Here is a 13,074-nt window from a genome sequence, read left to right as displayed (position 1 = left end):
GTTGTTATTAACTTCTTTTCATTCAATTTTGGTTTTAATTGTTTGTAGATAATGTCTAGTTTTGATTTCATATTGCTTTTCTCAATCAGGGCAGTTCAAATGCCCAACAGATTCCACAAGAACAGCAACTATGCCAAGTGCAACGCATCACACACTCTCTTCATGATCATCGTTGTATGCATTCAGATAATTTTGTTTCAAATACCCAATTTTCATAAGCTCTCTTGGCTATCCATCATATCAACTATTATGCCATTTTCTTATTCTCTAATAGGAACCGATCTCTCCACAGCAAAAGTTGTAGATTTCAGCAACCGATTCATAAAACTCTGAAACAACATATACTTGGATGGATAGATACCTTGGATGGGTTTCATTTTGCAGAGAGAAACCATAATGTTAGGACTAGTTTGAGAGGGGTCAAAGTTGGATTGGATGTCACTACAACTGAGAAAATGTGGATGGTCTTTCAAGCCATCAGAGACACTACCTTTGCCTACACCTTTGCTCTCGTCCTCGTTGAGATAAATTGCCGGTCCTTTTTACGTGTCCGTCGTCCAACCTTCAGCTTTGTGCCATTTTCACAAAAGACATTGTAAGAAAATTAGATGACATCTATAGGGAATTTGTGTCATTTCACATGCCACTTGACGTTTGTTAATTATTAACGGTTTTAGACTAAACTGATAGTTTTCGAAAGTTTGAATACTATAGTGACTCACTTTAAAGTTCAGATACTAACTTGATACTATCCCCAAAGTTCAAGGTATTAAACTGAAATTTTCCCTTACTTATTTAATAGTACCCCTAGTTCCTTCCGATTCTGATACCTTACCAACCAAAGGTCCAACATTTTCCAATTAGCCATAGCAGCCGCACATTGGGAATAAAACATGTACAATGTTGTAAGTATTTAGTTGGTAGCAAATATTTCCAATCCACAAATCCCAAGGGACTTTTCTGCACGTGGAACTATCCCCGTATATTGAGGGTGATGTTTGTTATCGGTGTTGTTTTCTGAAAAAACAGTACCATATAGGCACCATGTCAAAGAAAATGGTGCTAGAAACAAAGGATGGTTGTTTGATTCCGTTTTTTCCAAAAAAAATGGGGACAAAACAACTGCGACATGGAAATTGGAATACATGGTCAGAGGTAATAATGAAATTGACATTTTTCCAAATTTCTTACCATTGTTGTTAATAGTGACATGATGTGGTGATTACATAGCATCTAACGTGGCACATCTTTGACTTCATACAGTGCATCGCAAGGCACCACAAAAACCGTTACTCCCCTGTTAAACAAATCCTAATACATTTTGTTTTTCTTTCAGATGTCGGATCTGCACCTCACACCAACCTCACATACACATTCCGCCATGAATTGAGAAAATCTCCAATACTTATACGTTATTATTCACAGGAGATGCTCCCAATGCATGGTGAGATGTGCTCATGTGATCGTTGTGAGGTGCCTTGTGTGAGGAGCATATTCCAATTCTTTCTTCCATTGCTATTGCTCTCTTAGTCGGCCCTAAATGTCAAATTCATTGCTAAAGAATAGACTTCACCAGACTTTTTTGTTTTTAGCCGCTAGGGGTCAAGCATACTTGTGTCCAGCCTATTTGTCTTCCATTCGAAATCGCCTCACCTTATTTGTCTTCGGAACCGCTATAGGTGTGTCTTCAAATGTTTTTTTTTTTTTATTTTTTTTTTGAATCATCATATCTTAGTATTTTTGTATCTTTAATTTTGTTTTTTTTGTTTTTTGCTTATGGATCATCGGATCTATAGTTCTAGTAGTTAATAATGGTTAAGGAATCATCAGATGCCATTATGTGGGTGGCGGCAATGAAGGTTGTTCTTTAGGCTGCGTTTGGAAATGATGCAAATGGAATGTAAATCTCGGTTTAGGGTAAATTTGCACTCTGGTTCACTTTTGCCTGTGTTTGACAACATTACATTTATGCATTGACAAATGACAGAAAATGCATTTTCTAATGCATATTTACATTGATAATAAGATGTAAAAGTACAAAAATAAAAAAAAGAAGTAAATTTGCATTCAAGTGGGCTTTTGATAAAAAAGACATATGCTTTATTGGAATTCGTGTTTGCATCCATTACAACTAGAAGTCAAATTTGTAAGAAGGTAAATTTGTCTGTGCAAAACTAACCCAACTTTGCAATTTATATGGATTGTTTTATACTAATATTTGCATTCACATTTATTTGCATCATTTCCAAATGCAGCCTTAGGAAAACAAACAAGGTTCCAAGTATGGTAAGCAAAATCCACACAATGAAATTACAATTCCAAGTATAAATGCCACAAGGGTTACAAGAAAGAGGAAAAAATGCATTACCACTTTCAATAGTATGGTAAGCAAAATCCCCACAAGCCTTCATCTAACATGTAGGAAAAATCTTCTTCATTTTGGTTTATTTCATCCCATAGATAATCTGAGGCATCTGTTTGAAACAAATTCACCACCTCCACATAAGATATCTTCTTCAAAATGTCTTCAAAATCTCCAAGATTGGAATCCTTTTGGAGAAAATCTTCATCCCATTGCCATTCCCATGGCTCACTAATAACGATTTCACAAAAGAAAAACATAAACACATCATCAAATTAAAGTAGAACCCATAATTTATGAAAATGACAAAGAAGAAAACCAAATAGATAAATGGGAAATTAGTAGATGGAGCCAGATCTATTGTGCAAGAAAATTGCACAAAAATAAAAAGATAAGATAATTTCAACATTAAATTGCATTCTTCTATGCTGCATTTCATCATATAGTAGTTGACCTTCCATAATTAGTAAGTAAAAAATGATTCAAAAATGTAAAACAAATCACACATTCCATGGTAAAGTGAAGCACACTTATTAACAAAAAATAGTATTAACTAACTGAAAAAAAAAAGAATTTATGATGGATTTTGATTCAAATCCATATGAACTTTGGTCTTATAGTGTGCCTTTTCATTATCTTCTCTTTGTAAATTTGGCTTTCCTCTCTTTTGCTTTACCCCTTTATAACAATAGCAAGGAGTTGCTTTGAGTAGTTGGGAATTAAGCATTTATTTTTTATGTTTTATATGTAAATTTATCTAGTTGGCTTGGCAGCTTCCCAATATTATTTAGTCTTTTTCTTTTCTATAAACCCATAATTGATGCCAGAACAGTTGGACTTGATCCTATTTGGATACATGGGTGTGTATGGGAAAGTAACCCTGCTAATTTTCTTGTTGTTGCTTAGATAGTCCTCTTTTTAACATCATCCATAAGTCATCAATATTGCTATGGATTGAAAAGAAATTTAGCCTCTATTTAAGTTCATTTCAAGAAACTTTCCTTAGTTAATTCCTTGATTAGAAAGACTGAATTAACCAGCAGATAGAGATGAAATTCTCTCTAGTAGGACTGATGTTCTACCCAAAGATGAAAGATCATTAATGGATTGTAAGTAGGGTAACTGATTAAAACAGCCAACCCTTAACAACAAAACCCTTGAATTCGAATATCAGCATAGATTTCTAACTCCTGAACTCCTAACTAGGGTTAACAATTAATATTTTTATCAGTAAATTTTATTAAAATTTAGATTGTAAACAATTTATACAACTTGGTGATGGGACAATTGATCCCCTTTAATCACTTTGTTCTATCCCTTATTATAGTGCAACCCAAAACAATTGTTGTCTCAATGCCCCTTGTTTTGCTAAACCATTAGATAGCCCATTTGCACTTCTTTGGACCCATTTAAATTCAGCCTCAACCTCCTTTGCAATCTTCTCCACTTCCCTAATCACATGTTAAAACGTCCATGGGGCATGACTATTGTTTGTTGCTCATGAAATTACTACTTTTGAGTTCTCTTCCATTTCAACATGCTTGTATCTTAGCTGTTTGGCTTGCTTTAACCCTTGTAGTAATGCCAACAGTTTAGCCTTCAGTGAGTTTCCAATGTCAATTGGTCCTAAGAATATCCCAATATCCTCATTTCAGAGTCTCCGAATACTCCTATTCCTAAGATGCCCGCATTTTCAAAGGAATTCCCGTCAAAATCCAGTTTTACTTGATTGCCTTCTAGTGGTTTACACTCCAGCCTTACTTTATCTCTTACTATCAATGACTATGCTACTTCGGACCATGTTCTTAGAATGCCTATGGCTGAGAAGACTTGAAAGCTATCCAAGGGTTTTACTCAATGAGCTACTTTTGCCTTGATATTATCAATCACTTCCTCTATTGTTCTACTTTTTTTCAAGAAAAACTTGTTGTTCATCTCTTCCCATATTACCCAACAAATCGCTGCCTTTGTCATTTTTCACATTACCATCCCAACAATATTAACATACCTTTGTCCTATAGCAGAATTCTTTGTATACAAAGGAACTTGTAGAGCCATCCATTCATGATATTTTGATATTCTTTTTTTGTATGCAAATTTTGACTAAACATCCCTTTGTGAAATTCTATTTTCACCAATGGTTGAACTCTTGGGATGGGCAAGGACCAGAACTTCTCCAAGGGCTAAACCCTTAGCTCTTACAATCCAAGGCCCAGACTACAGTTCCATCTGATTAAACATCCATTCATGAAATTCTGTTTTCACCAAAGGCTGAAAATCTTGGGATGGGCAAGGATCATAACTTCTCCGCGAGCTGAGCTCTTAGCTCTTACAATCCAAGGGCTGAGCTCTTGGGATGGGCAGGACTAGAACTTATCCAAGGGATAGACTATAGTTCCATCTGCTTAAGCATCCATTCATGAAATTTTGTTTTTACCAAGGGCTGAACTCTTAGGATGGGCAAGGACCAAAACTTCTCCAAGGGCTGAACTCTTGGAATGGACAAGGACCATAAACGATTTTATCAATTAATTTAGAGATACAAAAAGGAAAAGAAATCATGATACAAAAAAATTATTTCTTACTTATTTTGCATGTTGGAGTAAGAAAAATCAATATTTTTGTATACTTTTGTATAGTCACATCTTTATTTGAACACTTATGTTTCTATTAGGGAATGGTACATTGATAGAATAATGGTTCTGTGCTCTTGTTTTACTTTAATTATGAGTGTTCTTATTTAATACACAATCATGTGGCAAATAGGATGGAAACAAATACATCAGCTAATGATGATTGTATGATAATTGACCAATCCACAACATGGATTGATGCGAAAAAAGTGACAATCATCCGGTTGATGGTTAAGATGGTGACAAATGGAAACAGACCTACATCGAGTTTCAACAACATAGGGTGGAACTCTATTAGGAAAAATTTTAATCGAATCCACAATAAGAATTATGTGCATGTGCAATTTAAGAACAAATACAACATACTTAGGAAATGCCACTAGGATTATAACAAACTTATAAAGCATAATGGATTTATAGTGGATCTTGAGACCAAGATGCCAGTTTCCAATAAAGATGTTTAATAAAATGTTTACAAGGTTAGTGAATCACAAACATTGACATGGTTTAAAAGTTGATTGATGTAAATATTGACTATACATAAACACATGTAAAAATGGACGTGGGCAAAGAAATTTGGGATAATGACATATCAATACTAGGATGAATTAGAATACATATTTGAGGAGACACAAACAGTGGAAAATAGGGATTACTCAACCAATATGGATTCAGATCACCTTACCAAGTCCACACAACCATCTAGCTCTGTAGCAGTAGTTGATCTTCAAGACAATGGAACCCCCTTTATTAGGGAATCATTGTCAATTCCCAATAGCGTTGATCTTAACGATGACATCCCAACAAAGTCCCTTGAACGTCATACTAGAATTGGAGATCCTCCAACCGCCATGAAGAAGGGGAAAAGACATAACATTCAAGGGATAGAACATGCCATTCATACTTGGGTGGAGATGAATGGAACAAGATGTAGTGATGTACAAGAGAGATATAGCAAGAGAAATGACAATGAAGAAATGTTGAAGGAGAAGGAAATGAAGGAGATAATATAGAGGGAAGAAATACAACAATGCATGAACATTCTTAATGATATGTATGACAACTCACACTTTTCACTCTATTGTTACTTCAAAGCGATGGAACTCTTTTATGGTGCAAAATGGAGGAAATCTTTCATGTCAGTAAGACCTAAACATGGGAACAATTGGATTGCTGCTCTCATGGGTGATGGACCATTGAGCCATCATTGACATCTTATTATCATTTACTATGGACTTCCAACTAGTAGTCCGATTTTCTTGGGTATTTTGATATGCTTCCTATATGACTTTTTTGGAACTCCTATGTGGACTATGTTAGGTTTCATTATATATTTTTGTTTTTGAGAAGCCATATGAGAATACATAATCATTAGTCTAATGTATATTGGATTATTGCTTTGGAATTCATTTTTTGTTTGATCTTGTTTATGTTAACCATCATAGGGTAATTATTTTCTATTATAGTGGAATATATCGTCATGATGACACGTTGGCATAAAAGGCGTGCAAATGACGATGATTCATCACCATCAGACGATGACATGATGAAGATGGGTGTTGCAATGCCTTAGTGTTGGATGCATTCAATATGAAAATATTAAAATGACCATGTAAGACATTTTCCCTAAAGGGACGTACATATGCATGGCATAAAATACTAAATTTTATGAGTTATTTAGGATAGAGCGAATATGCTCAAAAACTTTGCAAATCTACTTAGGCAAAGGGGATACATGAAAGACATGAGGAATATCATTCTAAAGGAGACATTGGCATTCATTTTTTCTTATAATTGTAAGCCAAAATGATAAAAACTGCTTGATGGTAAAGTAGGGAGAAAAATAATGACTCTACCTCCCATCGATCAAGTTTCGACATATATTAGGGAGTCAAAGAGATTCTACCTAATGTTTAAGGTATTTATAATATTAATCACACTACTATTTTATTATTGTTTATGATTTTCTATTGAGTTTGTTTTGTGCCAATAGGATTGCATTAGTGCTATGGATGGCACATATGTTTTTGTTAGTGTGTCGCAAGTTGAGCATATATCTTATAAGGGTAGGAAAAAAGCTTGTACATCAAATGTCTTAGCAATATGCAATTTTGATATGCTTTTTACCTTTGTATACATTGGTTAGGAAGGATCTGCACATGCTTTGTTTTAGGATACTTGCAAAAGCCATGACTAGGCCAAATGTTGGATTTTCAATACCTATTCCAGGTGATTCAAAATAAAATATTATATCCACTATACATTTATTCAATTATTCTTCATACTAATCACATGTTGACATGTAAGTACATATTATCTCGTTGATGTTGGTTTTTTTAATGCATTAGGATTCCTAATTCCATATGCTAGACAATAATATCATCTTAGTGAGTTTTGTGGGCACAATGATAGGTTTAGATCCAAGGAGGATTCTTTTAACTATACTCACTCTTCTTTGCATAATGTCATCGAGTAGTGCTTCAGGATACTAAAGAGTAAATTTTCAATATTGAAAAACATGACATGCTATGACTTAGACATCAACAGTAAATCATAGTAGTATGTTTCATAACATACTTCATAAAGAGAGGGGCATGCAAGGATTTATACATTAACCATTGGGCCAATAAAGATGTGACATCAAATGATGAAAGTGGTGGTCTTGGAGTCAGACAACAAGTTGCTAGTTCTTCTACTTCCAATATCAAAATGAGCATTATTAGGGACAATATTGCTAATGCATTATGGGAGCAGTACCAAAAGAATCAACAATGACTTAGTGTTCTACCTATAGCTTTTTTAGTCATTATATAATTGTATGTGTTACTATTGACATTTATGATAATTTGTAATTGGATGCACTTTTTGTTTGATATTTGTATGATTGGATATTATTGGTATTTTATGTATGATGTCGTAGCTAATGTTTTATCTATCTCATATAAATTATCATGTTGCTTTGATTATATGATTATGATGTTTTTATGCTTATTAACATTGTATTTTGAAAGTGCAAATGGTCGAAGAGATTTACTTGCAATGCTCGTGTGGAAGTGGTCTTATGACCCTATGTATAACAAAAATTAAAACAAATTATGGGCAACATTTCTTCACTATCCAATTCGAGGAAACCATAGATGATCATTTATTTAGGTGGATGAATACCTTGGGACCCATCCAAAATCACTTAGGAGACTATTTACCATAATTCATCCACATCCAAACCAAGCCCAACATTAAATACATTGCAATTGTTGCTTGTTGTGGTTGTAACATCATATGTATGATGTTATTGATGTGGCTTATGATGTCTATTTAATCATATGTTAATTAACTACAAAAACTTGAGTGAATTAAGATGTAGTGATATGTTTATTATAACTCATATGAACATGTGATAACATTTGTATGGAAAAATATGGTCCATATGACACATTATCTATTTTGTGCAACTATGATAGGATTCTTTGAATTAACATGCAACTTGCAAATTTCTGTATGCTTAAGGAAAAATTTTGTCCACTATGGTTTTTTGTAGAATATGCATTTTTTTAGTTTCAACTTTTTATATTAAAAAATTAATATTTAAAGCAAAAAAAGCATTTTTTAGCAAAAATAATGGAGCAAAGCACCTTTTCCACCTTAAAAACATGTAGATTTCAAAAAGCTACCCAAAAAAAAAAAAAAAACGATCACCCTAATTGGATATCCGGGCATAAAGTTATGGCTTTTAAAGTCCACATTTATGTGCAAAAAACAAAATTGTCAAAAAACCGACTGGTTTTCTAAAACCAAAATCGGGTTACTGATTTTGACCTATTTTTTCCCCTACTACAATTTTGGGTATGACCAAACCGGTTAGGTTTCTAGGTCATGGTTCAACTGGTTCAATCAGGTCCGGTTCTTTAAATTTTGCAAATAACCAATGTTAAACTGTACATTTACCCGGAAGATGGAGAGGTTAATAGATCAAAGTATAATTATATGTATTAGATTATAATATATTTAAAATAATAATTATATTCTTTTATAACATAATATAAATTATATATATATTATATTATATTATATTATATATAAATATAAAATTTATATGTATGTATAATTTATATGTAATATATTATATGTATTGGATTATAAATTATATACTAGCAAGGGTGCCCTTGCTTCGTAGGGGCTAATGACAAGATATATTGCTCTATTAGAATTATGTAAATTGGAAAATAGAAAATTAAATAAAATCAAACTTGTTCTTATAAATAAACAAGTTTTTTCAATTTTATTTTGCATGTTCTTATAAATAAAATCAAACTTGTGCAAAAGTGGATTTCTTTTCTAAATTAATCCAATAAGAAAATATATTTTTTTTCCTCTGGAAAATCAAAATAAAAATTAAAATAAGCAACTATTTGACTTATGCAAATCCAAAATGAAAAAATTTTCCCTCTAAGAAGGGTATTAAATCTCAAAGTCATAATTACTTAGGCTGCGTTTGGTTCAATGGAATAGGGGTCTAGAATTGGAATCAGAATATCCAATTGTTTGGTTGGGCGGAATCTGAATCTCATTCCCATTCTTGATGGAATGGCATCCCTCCATTTGGGGGAATGACCATTCCCTACCCCTCCCTTGGGAATGACATGCCATTCCTGCTAAATTCAATTTTCATTTCCATTCTTGTCTGAACCAAACACACTATGGGAATGAACCATTCCAATTCCCATTGCAAACCAAATAGACCCTTAATTTTTTAGGGGAAATGGCCATTAAATTACAAAACTTACTTAACTTATTAGTTAATTTTATCTATTAATTATTATAAAGGTAAAAGCTAAAACAATTCTCTCTCTCAAATATGAATTGTGCAATGTTGCTAGTGACAAAATTGATAAGAGGCTTTGTGGCATTACCTCAAAAATCTTAAATATACGAAATTGTTTTAGTGATATAGAGGAGGGTATCTTGAATTTTGTGTACTCATGAGAGTGAGGTGGAACAAAGGCTGACCAAGATACAAGAAGTAGCAAGTATTGCTAATGCAGAGAAGCATGAAGAAAAGGTTGTGTGGTGTGAATTTTTGAATCCAATGTTTACAATAGATCACAAATATCGGTGCAACTGTATATTATAGTTCGACAATATTTAGAGAAGTTAGAAGAAAGGATAATGGCCCACTTCTTGCTGCAACTATTGCTGTTGGATTTACCAAGATAGAGTGGGAAGAAAGCCACTTCTATATGTGAGCACAACTGGGATGATATGACTCCTTGTTTGCTTGCAATAGTGCTAGAGATTTTAGCAGTTTGTGGGAATGTAGCCTTTTTTCTTGGTGGGAATTAGTCCATTTTGTTGGGTGTTGACATCTGAAATTTTCCCTCTAAGGTTGCAAGCTCAAGCATCAGCCTTAGGGGCAGTAGGAAATCGGGTGTACAAGTGACCTAGTTTCTAGGGGTGAGGAAAAAAAACTGAAAAATCAAACTGACCGAAACCGAATAAAAAACTCAGGTAATCGAATCGGTCAGTTCGTTTTTGGTTTGATATTCTTAAAAACTGACAATTCTGGTTTGGTTTTGGTTAACCTTTAAAAAACCGGTAATTAACCAAACCAACTGGTATATGTATACTAATAGTCTATATTTTTTAAAATTGAATAGGCTTCTTGCAGATTTCTAATATGTAATAAAATAAAATATATTTAAGTATAGTCCTCTATCTTATAATATATTATAATATATTTTCTCCTTTAACTTTTAATGCATTCCTTTGTCGTTTTTTGACTTTCTCTTTATGGTGATTCAACTTTTCAATTTTCATGATTTATATATTATATTTCTTGTTGCAGACGTGCAGATCTAGAGCGACACTTATCTGCCCAGTCCAACAACTTTTAATGATTTCCTCTCTTTGAATCAAATTAACTTGTCTTAAATGGCTAAATTCCTTTCTCACTCTTAGTTCTCAGTCCTTAGTCTCATCTCTCTAGTCTTCTTCTTCCCCAAACCAAATGACGGCCTCCAAGTCTCCGATTGATGATCTCTGGGCTCCGACCGATGGGTGAAGACCTTCGATTTCTCAGTCTCTCATCTCTCAGTTCTCTCTCTCAGATTAAACGCCTTTTCCTTTCTCACTCACTCTCAGTTCTCAGTCTCTTATCTCTCTAGTCTTGTTCTTCCCCATACTGACCAACGGCTTCAGAGTCTCTGACCAATGACCTACGGGCTCCAATCGGCGGCCTCTGAGTTCTTAGTTTCTCATCTCTCTTCTTCTTTCCCAATGGAAAAAAAATCCCAATGACCAGATAGAACAACAACCTTCTCTCTCTCTCTCTCTCTCTCTCTCTCTCTCTTTACTTTGAGTGCATAAAAAACTAAAAAACTGAACTGCAGTTAATAGATCCACCGGTTAACCCGTCAATGACCGGTTAACCAGTTGCATCGATTCGGTTTTAGTTCAAATATTCAAAAAACTGATCAAATCGATTTGGTTCAAAAAATAACCCCACGGTTCGGTTAACCAAACCATGAGCACCCCTACTAGTTGCCATGTCCTTCCTCTCTATTTCCAATGCCGTTACAATGGCGAGAACCTTCTTCGTCTTTTCCATGATATTAGCGCTCTCTCTCTCTCTCTATTGTCTTTGTTGTAAATTTGTCCCAAAAACAAAGGGAAAGTCTCTAGAGGAGATAAAGTTGCTATTTTAGAATAACGGAGAAGCAAAGCAAGTGAAGTGGAACTAGGAGATGTAGAGCATCTAGTGTAAAAAAGAATGAGCACTCAAGTTTAGTTTGATAATGATAATGTTGAAGCAGCTATGAAAGCATACGACCAGCTTAAAAAAAGATGCTGGCTTCATCTATGTTTAAGAGTTTATGCATCTCCAATGAAATTCCTACCACAATTGTGCAGGACTTATCCAAATTACATTGTTGTGATTTAGTCATAACATACATAAGCATAAATGAGTTTATTCAGATTGTGGTGTGCAATTCTTCCTCTAGGGTTGGTATGCCCCAATATTTATGAGGAATTGAGACTAGAATGTATTATTCTTTCTTGGTGCATAGGAATAAAATTACATGGTTTTCTTTATGCTATTGCACCTTTTAATGCTTCACAAGGTTTCCTTTTTGTAAAAAACCAAATGCCTCTGACAATGTGAAGTCAATGTTGAAACAGATCTGCACAGCAGGAAATTATTGAATATGAACAGATTTATACCGCATGAGAGCCTCATGTTTTCATGTTTAAGCTCCCCCCAACCGTTTACCTAAATCCAATAGAAACAGGGGTAATAAAGCAATGGATTATTTGTTCCATTATTAACAGCTAAAAAATTAAAACTTGGATAAGGGAACTTCTATTACTCACTATCTGCAGAGTCTTTTGAAAAATAATAGCAAGAGAAAATGGCCATAACATTCAAAAATACAAGAAAGACAATATTCCCTCTCTGCTAATTGGAAATGAAACATACAGGTTCACTCTCTCTACTAAATGGAAATTGAACTCAGATTCAACAATCTAAAAGTAACGATTAATAAGAAATAAAAGTTAAACAATAACAGTTTACCTATTTGGCAGGAAAACCGATTGAAGCTACAAGCGTGTGGGTTCCTGAAACATCTTCTCGATTCCAATGGCCATTCATTCATCTAGCATGTCCCTCTCTCCGCTTTATCGACCAACTAAATCCTAAAAATTATAACCCAGTAATGAGAAATATTTGAAAAGGTAAACCCCAAGCATAAAAATAATGAGCAGAAGAGAATGGAGTCACTCGGGAGTGGAAAAGCCAGCAGTACATGAAAGCTCAATCAAAAGAAGAAGATTGGTCGGGCCGGGCCGGGCTTTTACTGTATATTAACAAATTTTTCTAAGGCCCGAGCCCGTGCCCGGCCCGACCATCAAACCTATAACTTGGGCCCGAGCCCAGCCCTCATAAAAACTCCGAAAGCCCGAGCTTGGGCCCAGGCCCGACATTTAGCCTATACTATTACTATTATTAATGTTGAAGCGGCCGAAAGTATATATATATATATTAAATTATAAATATAAATCCAATTTTTAAGTTTTTTTAAG

At 34.2% G+C, this 13,074-nt stretch overlaps 1 long non-coding RNA gene and 1 pseudogene across 1 annotated transcript; one reads left to right on the top strand and one right to left on the bottom strand.

The window, feature by feature from the left end:
- Positions 1-2,284: 2,284 nt before the first annotated feature.
- Positions 2,285-12,744, bottom strand: LOC148844136 (uncharacterized). The gene is made up of 2 exons (XR_016103022.1): positions 12,566-12,744; positions 2,285-2,593 (listed from the first exon to the last, which is right to left on the bottom strand). It is a non-coding gene; the product is annotated as an uncharacterized LOC148844136 (long non-coding RNA).
- LOC148844137 (putative polyol transporter 4 pseudogene) lies at positions 5,661-11,779 on the top strand (annotated as a pseudogene).
- Positions 12,745-13,074: the final 330 nt, after the last annotated feature.

This window comes from Nelumbo lutea, chromosome 8 (genome assembly GCF_056320005.1).
Source record: "Nelumbo lutea isolate HS-2025 chromosome 8, American lotus-T2T, whole genome shotgun sequence".
Taxonomy (NCBI): Eukaryota; Viridiplantae; Streptophyta; class Magnoliopsida; order Proteales; family Nelumbonaceae; genus Nelumbo; species Nelumbo lutea.
This window is presented reverse-complemented; position numbering and strand designations above follow the sequence as displayed.